The 12,376-nt window shown below is 37.0% G+C and overlaps 1 pseudogene; it reads left to right on the top strand.

Moving 5' to 3' along the window:
- LOC107277006 (serine carboxypeptidase-like 19) overlaps nt 1-10,436 on the top strand; it is a 39,151-nt pseudogene extending 28,715 nt beyond the window's left edge.
- Nucleotides 10,437-12,376: the final 1,940 nt, after the last annotated feature.

The raw sequence follows: 12,376 nt of genomic DNA, 5'->3' as shown, positions 1-12,376 counted from the left end.
AGAATAATAATCAAAAACACCTTTGATTTTACACTCCATAGCTACCAATTCCATGCGTGTAGCACCAATTTGCATAGTATCATGTTTCTGTGATAGCATCATACACCAAGAGTGGAGTCAATTGGAACACAAGAAGATGACCGGCTTAATGTTAGACAATTTCTTATGCTAAGTATGTGATTGCTTAAAGAACATGAACTGGCAGAGTCTGCACAATCTACTTTTTTGTCACGAAAACAGACAAAATGGCAACTACGACAGCCAGAGGAAAAAAAAAGGGTTAATAAAAAAGGTAAAATGAGCAATTTATAACAAGAGAGGTTATTTAAACCTTTTTGATAGTTTGGAGGTGTAATAGGACTTATGCATATATAACAGAAATAAGTCCATGAAACAGGCAGTTGATTGGGATATTTCTCCGAACGTAATTTACAGTCTTCCTCCAATCTTCAGTTACTTCAAAATTCAACGGGAATAGGCTATTATTCCATAGGGGTTTGGAGGAAAAAACTAGCTAATTGCATGGTCTTGCTGTTACTGATGTTTCACTGCAGCTACTAGATGAAGTTTCCAAGCCCCACATTTTGTACAGGAAATGCATTTATTTGTCTCCGAGGCCAAACCTTGAGTCCATTCACAGAAAGATCTTGAAAGAGGAGTTTAGAGTACTAAAGCATCCACCACCACGCCCTTCAATACAATGCATTGTAAGTATATCTGACCTTTGTTGTAAGCTATAAATATTGTTATGTAGTTGGAATTGTTCCTTATGGAATAACTAAGATTAAAATGCATCAATGTTCCTTAAAAATATCGTGTGTTGTCATCTATGTCCCTTAACCTTGATAATGTTGATCTGAGTCTAGGGAATAGTTAAAGCATGCCATGTAGGTCCAAAATTCCCACATACCCTTTGGGTGCCTACATAGCCAATACTACACTCTGTCAGAGCCGTGACATTAACAGGGGTATGTATGTGGCAATTCTACTTCGGTGCCATATGGGCAGTTGAAGGGGTACATGGTAGTTATGGACCTATATTGAATACCTTAACAAAATTTTAAACATAGATCTGTATTTTTAAACTTTTAGGGACTTTTTTAAGATGACACAGTGAGCCATTTTAGGGATAGGTGGTGAATTTTACTCATTACGTAAAATGAGGATAGAATAAGGGTGGTGGATGAAAAGTGTAAATAGACGAATAAAAATGAGCAATTACAGCTATCATAAAAATATGTTACTCCCTCCATTTCAGACCATAGGTCGTTTTGGTCAAAGTGAAACTATTTCAAGTTTGACCAAGTTTGTAAAAAAACAAAGTAACATTTTAACCCAAGACAAATATATTATGAAAATATATTCAATTATCGATTTGATAAAACTAATTTGGTGTTGTAAATATTACTATATTTATCTACAAACTTAGTCAAACTTAAAGTAATTTGACTTCGACGAAAGTCAAAATGACTTATAATCTGAAATGGTGGGAGTAAGTAGTACATATCACATCCTCAAAATCTTACAAGCAGAGAGAAATATAACCTTATTTGATCTTACAACATTGTCATCAATCTGGCCAGAATTAGGCTGAATTATTCCCATTGCAGACCTATGCCAACTACTTATCATACTTTTGGGCAAACAATAATAACACCCAAGAAACTCTCGGAATCAAGAAGGTAAATTTGAGGAACCTTTTTCATTTCGATAGATGACTTCTTGTTTGCAATTTTACATCAAATGTATGAGCATTCATTTGAAATATATTTCTATATGCTAATATTTCAGGGAAGTGTGAATGAATGGGTTAGATGCCACAACAATGATCTACCATACACCGAAGACACCACGACTAGCATTATCATCGTAATGTTACATTAAAAGGTTACCGTGCTTTAGTCTACAGGTAAAGTAACAACATCACCATTCACCAAGTTACTCACATGCATAAACATTGTCTTGCTGCTTTTATAAGCTGTTAGATGGTCAATCTTTAGTTAAACTTAAGTCGATCATATAGATAAATGCACATGATGGGGAATGTCACATAATAAACACAGGAATACTACAAGAAATGATTGAGAGATTATGTTTTGAATCAAAAATATCATTTTCAACTATACATATTGTTGCATGTGATCTATTTGCAATGTTCTTTGTGAGGAGATAAGGTGCTACAATAATAACACAAGACAAACACACTAGGATCTGACCTTTCATAATTGTAATTGAGTAGTGAACCTACCATTTTCTTCGAAGTAACGAAGTACCATATAGTTTGTGCCATGAGTTATAAACTTTTGCGAGAAGTAACATTCAACTCATGAGTTATAAACTTCTTATAAATATGATCCAAAGTCAAAATAGTCGTGCATAAACATATTGAGAATAAGTTATATCACAAGAATCATAAACAAAATCTCGGATTGAGTATTAGTTGTTTCAGACAATCATTTAAAAATGAGCAATCATCCAAGGCTTCTGTAGGTTTGTTGATGCAACAAATTGTCGCCTGGAAGATTGGATTAACTTCAGTGTAGGTCCAAAGCTTCGGATTCAGGGCATGCCAGTTGGTTCACTTCCGCAACCAACAAGATAGACAATAGTAAAATTTAGAAGATGATAGCCGATCGGCCGATCGGCCGATAGGCCGATGTTGTATCGTATCAGTTGATGAACAAAATAATCAGCTACAAGCATGAAGGATACTGTACATAAATTAGATTTAGATTGAATATAATTATAAATAACTTTTCTTTAATAAAACCAATCCTATAGGTCAAACCCAATCGATGAAGCATAAGATTAATAAAGTTTAAAGTCGGCCATAATATAATTATATAACCTAAATTACTAGCCAATGGAAAGATGCTTGTAGATTAGACCTAAAATACATGCGATCGGTTGTAGAGGTAAATGTCATGCATTTACTAATTCTATCATTTTCTTAAATACAAGCAATTACAATAGATCGGGCCGAGACAACATTAATTGCTTATAACTAAGAGTACGTAAATTAATAACTATATGGATTTATATCGTAGCCGATGAAGTAACTTAGGTGATTAAAGATAACATATCGGATGTAGCTCTGATACAACCTTATATAAGAGTATTGTTTCAATTAAATCTACTAACAAGTTTCAATCCCAGTAGATCGGACCTAGCCAAGATAGTGTGAGATTAGTTAAAGGCTTTATAGATTAAAATGTTTGATATACTTGTATAAGATGATAGATATAGCAAATTAAGTAAAAGACAGCGAGTAATCTAAAATAAAAATAGTTATATTAGGTATGACCAGCTGAAAGTCCAATGCTATCGTTATTGGCAATCCAAGAGCAAGTTAGGTCTTACAATTTCAATTACAACGTAGTAGGTCAAACCTAACTAATGCAACATCAAGTTATAATGGAAGTCGTAAGGTCTAAGCAAACCTTTGATTGTTTCTCAGGGTGGTAGATACACTAAACAATCTAAATCGACGAGAGCAATTTAGACGATATCGGCTATATCTAGGTTGAACCAGTCGATATAGATAAATAACATTGTTCGATTTAGATTTGATAATGTATATGATAAATTAGCGCTTATATCGACTGGTTTAGAGTGTCAAACTTAACCGATGGAAGCCCTAGCATCGCCGACACAAGCAACTATTGAGAGAACACACCTCTTGCCAGAGATCGAACTAAACCGATACAGCCCAACTCGAAGACAAGAGAAGAAATCCTAGTAAACTACGGTGGCGATGCGTCGAAAAGTAATTATTGAACTATTATTGTTTACGAAGACCATGGGTGTACATATTTATACCCATGAGCAAATGCGAGTCCTTTTCGGACATGATTTAAACTGCCCTACGGATAAAGTAAAAATTACAAGCCTGATCGGACTATAAAATAAACTTTCCTAAAACATAAAAAGAAATAAAGACTGAACCGAACTAAAGAGATAAATCATTATGCCGCATCCCCCTCAGGCTCGGCTTCTTCTTGACATTATCGACAAACTCTCCCAAAACGAGTCTGACAAGAAGTCGACTTCTGGCCATCGTCTATCTTCTATCGTCTACCTCCATAACTCCGCCGCCGATACGCTCTAGCCGATACAGTTTCACCATCTTAGCCAATTTAACCTTTTGACCTTAGATCCCAAAATCATGCCATCGACTTTGCTTCGTTCTCCTTACCCAATGGAACATGCCAAATTTTACCGTTAACAAGGTTTTTTCTAAAATTTCATGTGATCGTTTATAAAAACATCTTTAAGTTATTAGGTATCTCCTTGATTGTGGAGGAAACTTTTAATGAAAGTCACATAGGCCTTTCACATCACATGCACAGTTTGATGGTGAGAAATTTGATCAATATCAGAGCATGAGACACCACTCAATATCAAGTTGAGAGCTTTGCAGTTATCTTCAAAATCAACTTTACTTGTACTATCAGAGGCATCCAGGATAATATAACCTCTAAGAATGTTTTGCTAAACATCAAGACCTGACACATAATATAAGATTGCATCTTTTGTTTCCAAAACTGAAATCAACTCCATAAAAAAACATGAGGCTTGGTTCAAAACCAATTGCCCATGGCTAATCGAAAGAGAGCAAAAACGTGCCTCTCGTACCACTTGTACGATTGAAACGCGAGAACAAATTGTACTAGAGGGTGGGTGAATGGTAGGTAAAATGAGTGGAAGTCAAATTATCGAACTTCAAACCATCAAAACCCACTCCAATCTCAAAAGCCAAAGGGGCACTAGTTTACGGTTAGACAGCGAAGTGTACCACAGTCTGATCAGACCTAGGTCCAATCAGACCACCTGTACAGGCCTGGTTGGCCAGCTAGATGAGTGTCTTTTGGCGGAGGTTGGGATGTTTTCTTATCTTTTGACATAACCTACCATTCAAACCTCCTCTGGTAGACTTGGTTCTCATGTTTTGATCATACAGTTTCATCTTTATATCTATAGATGGTACACTTTGAGACCTGTATCCCTATTTTCTATATGATTACGTACCCAAGAAAGGTGGTTATAATGATTTAGTATATCTACTATATATGAACAACCATTCCAACTCACCAGCTATATATATATATATGTGTGTGTGTGTGCGCGCGCGCACGCGCGCGCTACTCTAACATATTTAGAGAGATTGGTTGGCATGTAACTGATTCTATATCATGTTTATGAACTATTAAAGAATTTAACATATTGTTATGTGCAGTGGTGACCATGATTCTGTTGTGCCATTTCTCGGTACACAAACCTGGGTGAGATTGCTTGGCTATCCAATTGTAGATGACTGGAGAGCCTGGCATGTGGATGGACAATCTGCGGGGTGAGTTTGAAGATTGTGTTATTAGTATTGTTGTTTGGTTATGTAACCAAATCTGTTGCACAGGTTCACCATAGCATATGGAAACAACTTGACATTTGCTACTGTTAAGGTACAACATATCAATGCACAACCAATTTTCTTATATTCATAGTAATTTCCAGAGGTTGTTATATATGAATGAAGTTATATTATATATGACTCTTAAAATTTCAAATTTATAATGCAAACAGAAACCATCATGATCGATCAGGATTTTAGCGTATATTGGTTCTAGCTATATTTACATAACTGATTGGCATGTGGTAAATATTAAAGCCGGGAACAAACAGATTTTTAATTGATATAGCTTTTTCCAAAAAATTTGAAAATAAAAGCCTCCCAAAAATTGTTTTCTGATTCAAACATTGTTTTACGACGCTATCCTGAATCCTCATTGCCATACTGAAATGGTCAATGCAAAATAAAATAGTTGATGCACCCTGAGAAGGACCTTGCCACATCACTGTATATATATGGGAACATTTATCGCCAAAAGGTTCGTTGTTAGAAATATGTTCATTGAATGTTTTTTTTACAACTTATACAAAATAGGTCAAAATATAGTAACAGGCTGAAGAACTCTTTGTGAAACTGTTTATACGTTTTTCACACCAATTAAATCAAGCTTCACAGAATTTCTGAGAAAATCATTCGCTCTATAGGTGGCACATTAGCTGGAAAATTCTGAGGAAAAATGATAAATATTTAATCTTTCCGCTAGTGTAATTTGGTTGGGATTACATGGTAATATGAAACATTATTGGATGGATATTATATACTGAAGAAAAAGACCTGAATAGAAATAATAGGAAAGTAGGATATCCACCGACCATCAATGCCGGCCTTATCTATATCCACCAGATCGACGGCATTTGGTAGCTTTTGTTACGAAATTATTGGGTGATCTCATCCATACCTTGGATGGGATTGGCAACCGAGTATTAGCCATGGCTTAGTGATCAATTAGAACAACTTAATTGTGCTTCATAAGGGGACATGCCTTTTCAGGATATGTTCACATCCCCTCCTGGTCTATAAATATTTGAAATCATCCATGTAAAACCTAGAATTGAATACAAAGAAACTCCTCCTTTGCTCAATCTCTCTCGCTCTCTCGTTTCTTCTCAACACGTTATCAGCACTGCTCGTGAAGAAGATAAAGGAGGAAATCAATCAAGGAGCCAGCATTTGAAGGTATGATGCCTACCTTGGGTGTAATGCCTACCTTGGGTGTGATTCTTGACGCCATTCTCGGCCTCCCTGGTTGGCACCAGAATCACCGTCTACACCACCTTCTATGCTGCTCGTTGTCGTAGCACTAGGGCTACCGCATCACCCACATCACCCACTTCGAAGCATGGATCCGGGTAGGTGGCCGCCGCCACCAACCCCGGCGCCGCATGGTCGCTGACGCCACGCGGCCTCTGCCTCGCCGGCCTCTGCACAGCTTTCCCCCACCTCACTGGACGTGATGCTGTGATAGTTGGGTTTGGGCAAGCCACTATTACACTTTGATAGGTATACGAGTTACAATCGAGGATGTCTTACTGTATCCCGATTCAACCCGTACATTATTAAGTTATAGAGATATCCATCAAAATGGGATCCCCATTAAAACCCATATGCATAATTAAGATGAATTTTTTCTCTTAACTAAACCAAATGGATATGGCAAACGCAGCGATAAAATTCCATCTCTCACATCTAGATTGTACTAGACATACATTAATCTCATTGCACAAGTTGCATACAGAGTAATTTTTCAAAACGTCGATGCATTCCACACTTGGCATGATCGACTTAGGCACCCCGATATTGAGATGATGAGAACATTTATTGGCAACTGTATTATTCATAATTTCAACACAGATAGATTTGTCAAAACCTCTGATTTTGTATGCACTGCATGTGCTACTACGAAACAGATTTTGAGACCCTCTTAATTCAAAATTACAGCCGAATCACTTAAAAATTCCTTGAACGCATTATTCAAGGACATATCTAGGGAAATTCCTATTATATTAGACCGGCCATGCAGACCTGGTCGGACCACCGGTCTCGACAGGAAGCTAGGGACACAAATATTCAAACGAAATAGATGCCGAGTTTATTTAAATTCAGACGTGTATTTCTTAGGATTAGAAGATGATTGGAGAATTCCCTCATATATTATATCAAAAATCTTACCCTTAGGGTTGATCGGAAAATTCGGTGGCAAGCGTTTAAACATATCTGCTTGATGGTGAGTTATATTGCATAAATATGGATGTGGCACTATTTAAGTGCTTAGATGGTGATCGATCCAAGGTTGCTATGGGGGAAGTTCATGAAAGGATTCGTGGTACTCATCAATCGGCCCACAAGATAAATTGTTTTTTCAAGTACTATAGAGGGTGTGATGCTTGTCAATGGTTCGGCAACCGCCTTGCTGAATCTTATTATCAAACCATGGTTGTTCCAAGGTTGGGCTTAGGATTTCATAGGTCAAATTTATTTGTCATCCTCAAAAGGGCATCGGTACGTACTAGTTGCGACGGATTACTTCATCAAGTGGGCCGAGGCCATGACACTCAAAAACAGGACTCATGTGGAGATAATTCACTTTATTTTGAATTTTAATTTATTGTTAATTTATCTTGAATCAGAGGATTTGAAAATCTATATGTGTTGAAATTAGAGGATTTATCGGTTGAGGAAAATAAAAATTGATGACACACAATCTTGATGATGTGATCGATAAGAGTTTAAAGGCTTTAGAGGAGATAGAAAAGGAGAAAAAAAAAAGAGTAGTCAAAGCCTATAACAAAAAAGTAAGAGCAAAGACGCTTCAAGTAGGAGACTTGGTATGGAAGACAATTTTTCTTTCGGTTCTAGATCTAAGGAGTTCGGTAAATGGTTACCTAGTTGGGAGGGTCCTTATCGAATATGTGGAATCATTCGAGAAAATGCATATTTTCTTGAAACTTTACAGGGAGGATGATTTTAGAGAGCGGTCAATGGGAAATCCTTGCAAAAAATTACTCCCTCCGTTGACTTTTTCTTACATGTTTGACTATTCGCCTTATTCAAAAATTTTATGGAAATGTATAAGATATAAATCACACTTAAAGTACTATGAGTGATAAAACAACTCGTAACAAAATAAATTATAATTACGTAAATTTTTTGAATAAGACGAATGGTCAAACATGTGAGGAAAAGTCAACGGCGTCATCTATTAAAAAACGGAGATAGTACTTCCCGAGTATTTGGCAAGATGCTTAGGAGGTGATATGACCGGTAATTAGTTTATCGCCCTAAGATCACATGTTATACACTTTTAGGTTCACAAGTTCACCCAAAAGGCAGGGGGCATGTGTTAACTCCCAAATTTGGCACCTAGATTCGAAGTAGGAAAATATTGCCAAAGTTTGGAAGGCATCGGATATCCTTCAAGGGGCCAGTCTAAACTCCGAGTATGGGCTAGTCTGACCGGCGGCAAGTCGCCGGTCAGACTGGCTAAATCCGAGTCTGAAACAAATTTCGTCGGATCTCGGGTTTCCTTGCATGGGGAGATATTTTTTGAATTCTAATTGGTCTCTACCTGGAATTTGCTGTGGAGAAGGTCCGTAGGAAGCAAGACCACCCCCCTTATAAGGGCTAAGGCATGTTCAATTGGATACACAATCTACTTTCAACACAATTAGCAAATTGAATTGCTTTTTCAATATCGTATCTACTTTTTGTTTAGTTCTAGCTTAGTTTTATCCATCGCTGAAAGTCATTCGTCCACACCGTAAGAATGCAATTATCCCTTTATAGGTTTATCATGTAAACCTTCTGTTCATCCACGAGACGGATGTTTATCCTTTGTTCGATCTAAATCGGTTTCGCTAACCATTTTGGTCTTACAAAACCCATCTTGATTTAGTTTTGGCTAGATCGAGGTGGTTGGTGACTCCATATCACTGCAAGATGTTTAGGTATCCTGATTGTGATTATCTTCTTGAAAAGAAAAGTTGCCAACAGATGAATGCATGCTTGAAGAGCTCTATGAAAGAATGTACAACAAGCAATATCAGACAATAGTTAATATAGTTTATGCAAAACAAGAAGTATGGTTGTAATGCTGAGCACTCTAAGTAGTGTGGTTTGAAGTTAATTAACAGCAATAAATTCATTTTGAACAATTCAATATTTGAGCAACACTGATGATCTAGGCTATTAATTAACTAAATTGTTAGCACAACAAACCATAGTTATATGACATTCATAGTCATTTATCATCCTACGCAAGACGCGTCTAATAACTTGATCATCAAAATTGATGACATGTGTTGGGTCACAAATTTAGTCCAACACTGATAAGGGTTCATCTTCAACTTTTATTCATCCCACAGATAAGTGCCTATGTGATGGGTCATTTGTTTCCGTCACAGATATCGTTCACCAACGTACTAGTGATCTTTCTCCATTACCAAGATAAATAGCAATCTCGAATTGCTAGATCTATTTTATTTAGGACTTCTATTTTTTTGACGGAATATTTAGCCTTTTACATGTTATGTCTGTGCTTTACAATATTGTGTTCCTAAATTTAACTGTTGGATGGCGGACATACTGCACCAGAGTACCAACCGGAGAGATGCTTAGCCATGTTTAGACGATGGATTTCCAACATGCCTCTTTGATAAATTAATTAGTTACCCGGCTTGCTGCACACTTATAAAGATGGGTGTATTTCCTTGCCGATTTATGGTGAATTGACTTGCATCAATGTTGTACCCAATTCTGAATTGGGTAATTTTACCATCTCCGGAGGTAAATTTAAACTTTGCTATCTCTAAATAATAGATATCAAAATTTTTATTGCCAAATTTTGGTATGCCTTCTCAAGGACCGTAGAAGTTCTGATATGAATGTCATGGTTGTTGAAAATGATATTTGTATGGAACCGATCTGGTCATATGCTGTGGTAGCAATCCTGAACAAGTGGTTCAAAACAATAACTTTGACCAAACATTTGAAGAGTTGTACTTCCACTTGTCTAAATTAAATCAAGCTTAGATGGTTATTTTCAATTCTGTATGGCCGTTTTTCTTTTTGTTGTGATGCTCAATGTTTGGCATATATATATTGTAAGGAAAATAGTAATATTTTTTCTATAAACATGGTCAACTTATAATATGATACGGAGGGAATATTTATGAATTTGGCTTCTATATTCTAAAGCAACTCGACTGAAACACTGACGCTTACCTTCGGAATATCAACTATACCTAAACTAACCATGTAAGAAACTTAAACCCCACCAAGAAAGCCACACACAATATAATATACTTGCTCTACTAGCCTAGCCCTACTAATACGTAGGTCAATATGTAGCCTAGGCCGAGAAAAACCTAGTGGATAACTGGATAACTGGCCGAGAAAAACCTAGGCCAACCAGGATCTAGAGCATCCAGGATAGTGTGGAAGGAGCCTACACGACAAGTCCACACGGGTGTATACCATTTAATCTACATGGTATACCCACTACAAGATTCCTAACTTTTACCAAGGGGGTTTAAACCGTCGGCCACTTATTAAAATTGTCAGCCATACATATTCCAGGGTGGATACCGTCAGCAACTTCCCCTCAGCCACATGTGGTCGGTAATTGATCATATTGCCGAGGGTACCCTCGGTAACCATGTACCCGAGGATTTCATCCCGAGGGTTTACGGTTGGTCTTTTTTTCATAGACCACGCATGGTCTTTCTTGCCGACCACATTTCCCGAGCGTATACCATTGGTTATTCTTATTCTTACTGAGAGGTTTATTTTCCCGTCAAATTGTGAGAATCCTCGGCTATTAACCGATGGTTCTGTAGGCCTTCGGAAATAGTATTTGCCATAGGTTTTTATATAACGTCATCCATTCGTTACCCTCAGAATAGTATAGCTGAGAGGTTATTTAGGTTACATGGAAAAGTAAATCAAACCCTTGGTAATTTGATATTTTCTAAAAAAAAGCAAATTTAAACTGTACCCATTTTTAATTATTCTTATAAAAGTAACATACTACGTAGTCACATCAAAACAAATTTCAGCTTAATTAATCCCTAAATAGATCCATGGGAAGTTCAACCATAGATATATAACCAAATTGTTCAAAAATATTTATCATCCATCACCATAGCAAAACTAATATACCCCGTTGGTCACTAATAGTTATTTCCGAGAGTTAAATCAAACCCCTCGGTTACTAATATACCCCATCGGACACTAATAATAATTTCCGAGAGTTAAATTAAACACCTCGGTTACTAATATACCCCGTCGGCCACTAATAATAATTTCTGAGAGTTAATTAAACCTCTCAGTTACTAATATACCCTGTCGGACACTTATAACCATTTCCGAGTGGTATCTTATAACTCTCACTCACTGATATATCCCGTCGGCCACATGCTAAATAGCCGAATGTTCTCGTAACAACCCTCATTAAAATTTCAAACGGTCGGCCACCTAAATCTTCCTGACGGTCTGTAGGTTTTTTTGCTTGGACGCTTGGCAAATCTTAGGATTCTAGTAGTGACCACGCGCTAGCGGTCACTTGCTAGCAGAGACGGTCTGATCACCCAGGCCATGCATGAACTAGATGTCCGTGGCTAGCTTAGGATTTGGGCCAGTCCTGGGTCCACCCAACATTGGTAGGGATGGAAATAAACTGTCATAGAAACGGCAGGAAAATAGCCCAACCATTTCTGTATGAAGAGGTAATTGTGTTTTCCCCTTGTTGTAAAACTCAATTATAATTTTACCCCTTATTGTAAAACTCAATTGTAATTTTACGTTTACTTTTCTGGGGTTGTGATTCTTCCCTTCCTTTTTAATACGAAGCTTCTGTTTGCCCTCATTCTGTATGGTAGTTTGGTGAGCAAATTAAGTGTGTTAAAAAAAGAAGAAATTTCTGAGAAAATATGAAAAGGACCATTATACTCCCAAACTAAATATAATACGTCC

This window comes from Oryza sativa, chromosome 11 (genome assembly GCF_034140825.1).
Source record: "Oryza sativa Japonica Group chromosome 11, ASM3414082v1".
Lineage (NCBI taxonomy): Eukaryota > Viridiplantae > Streptophyta > Magnoliopsida > Poales > Poaceae > Oryza > Oryza sativa.
This window is presented reverse-complemented; position numbering and strand designations above follow the sequence as displayed.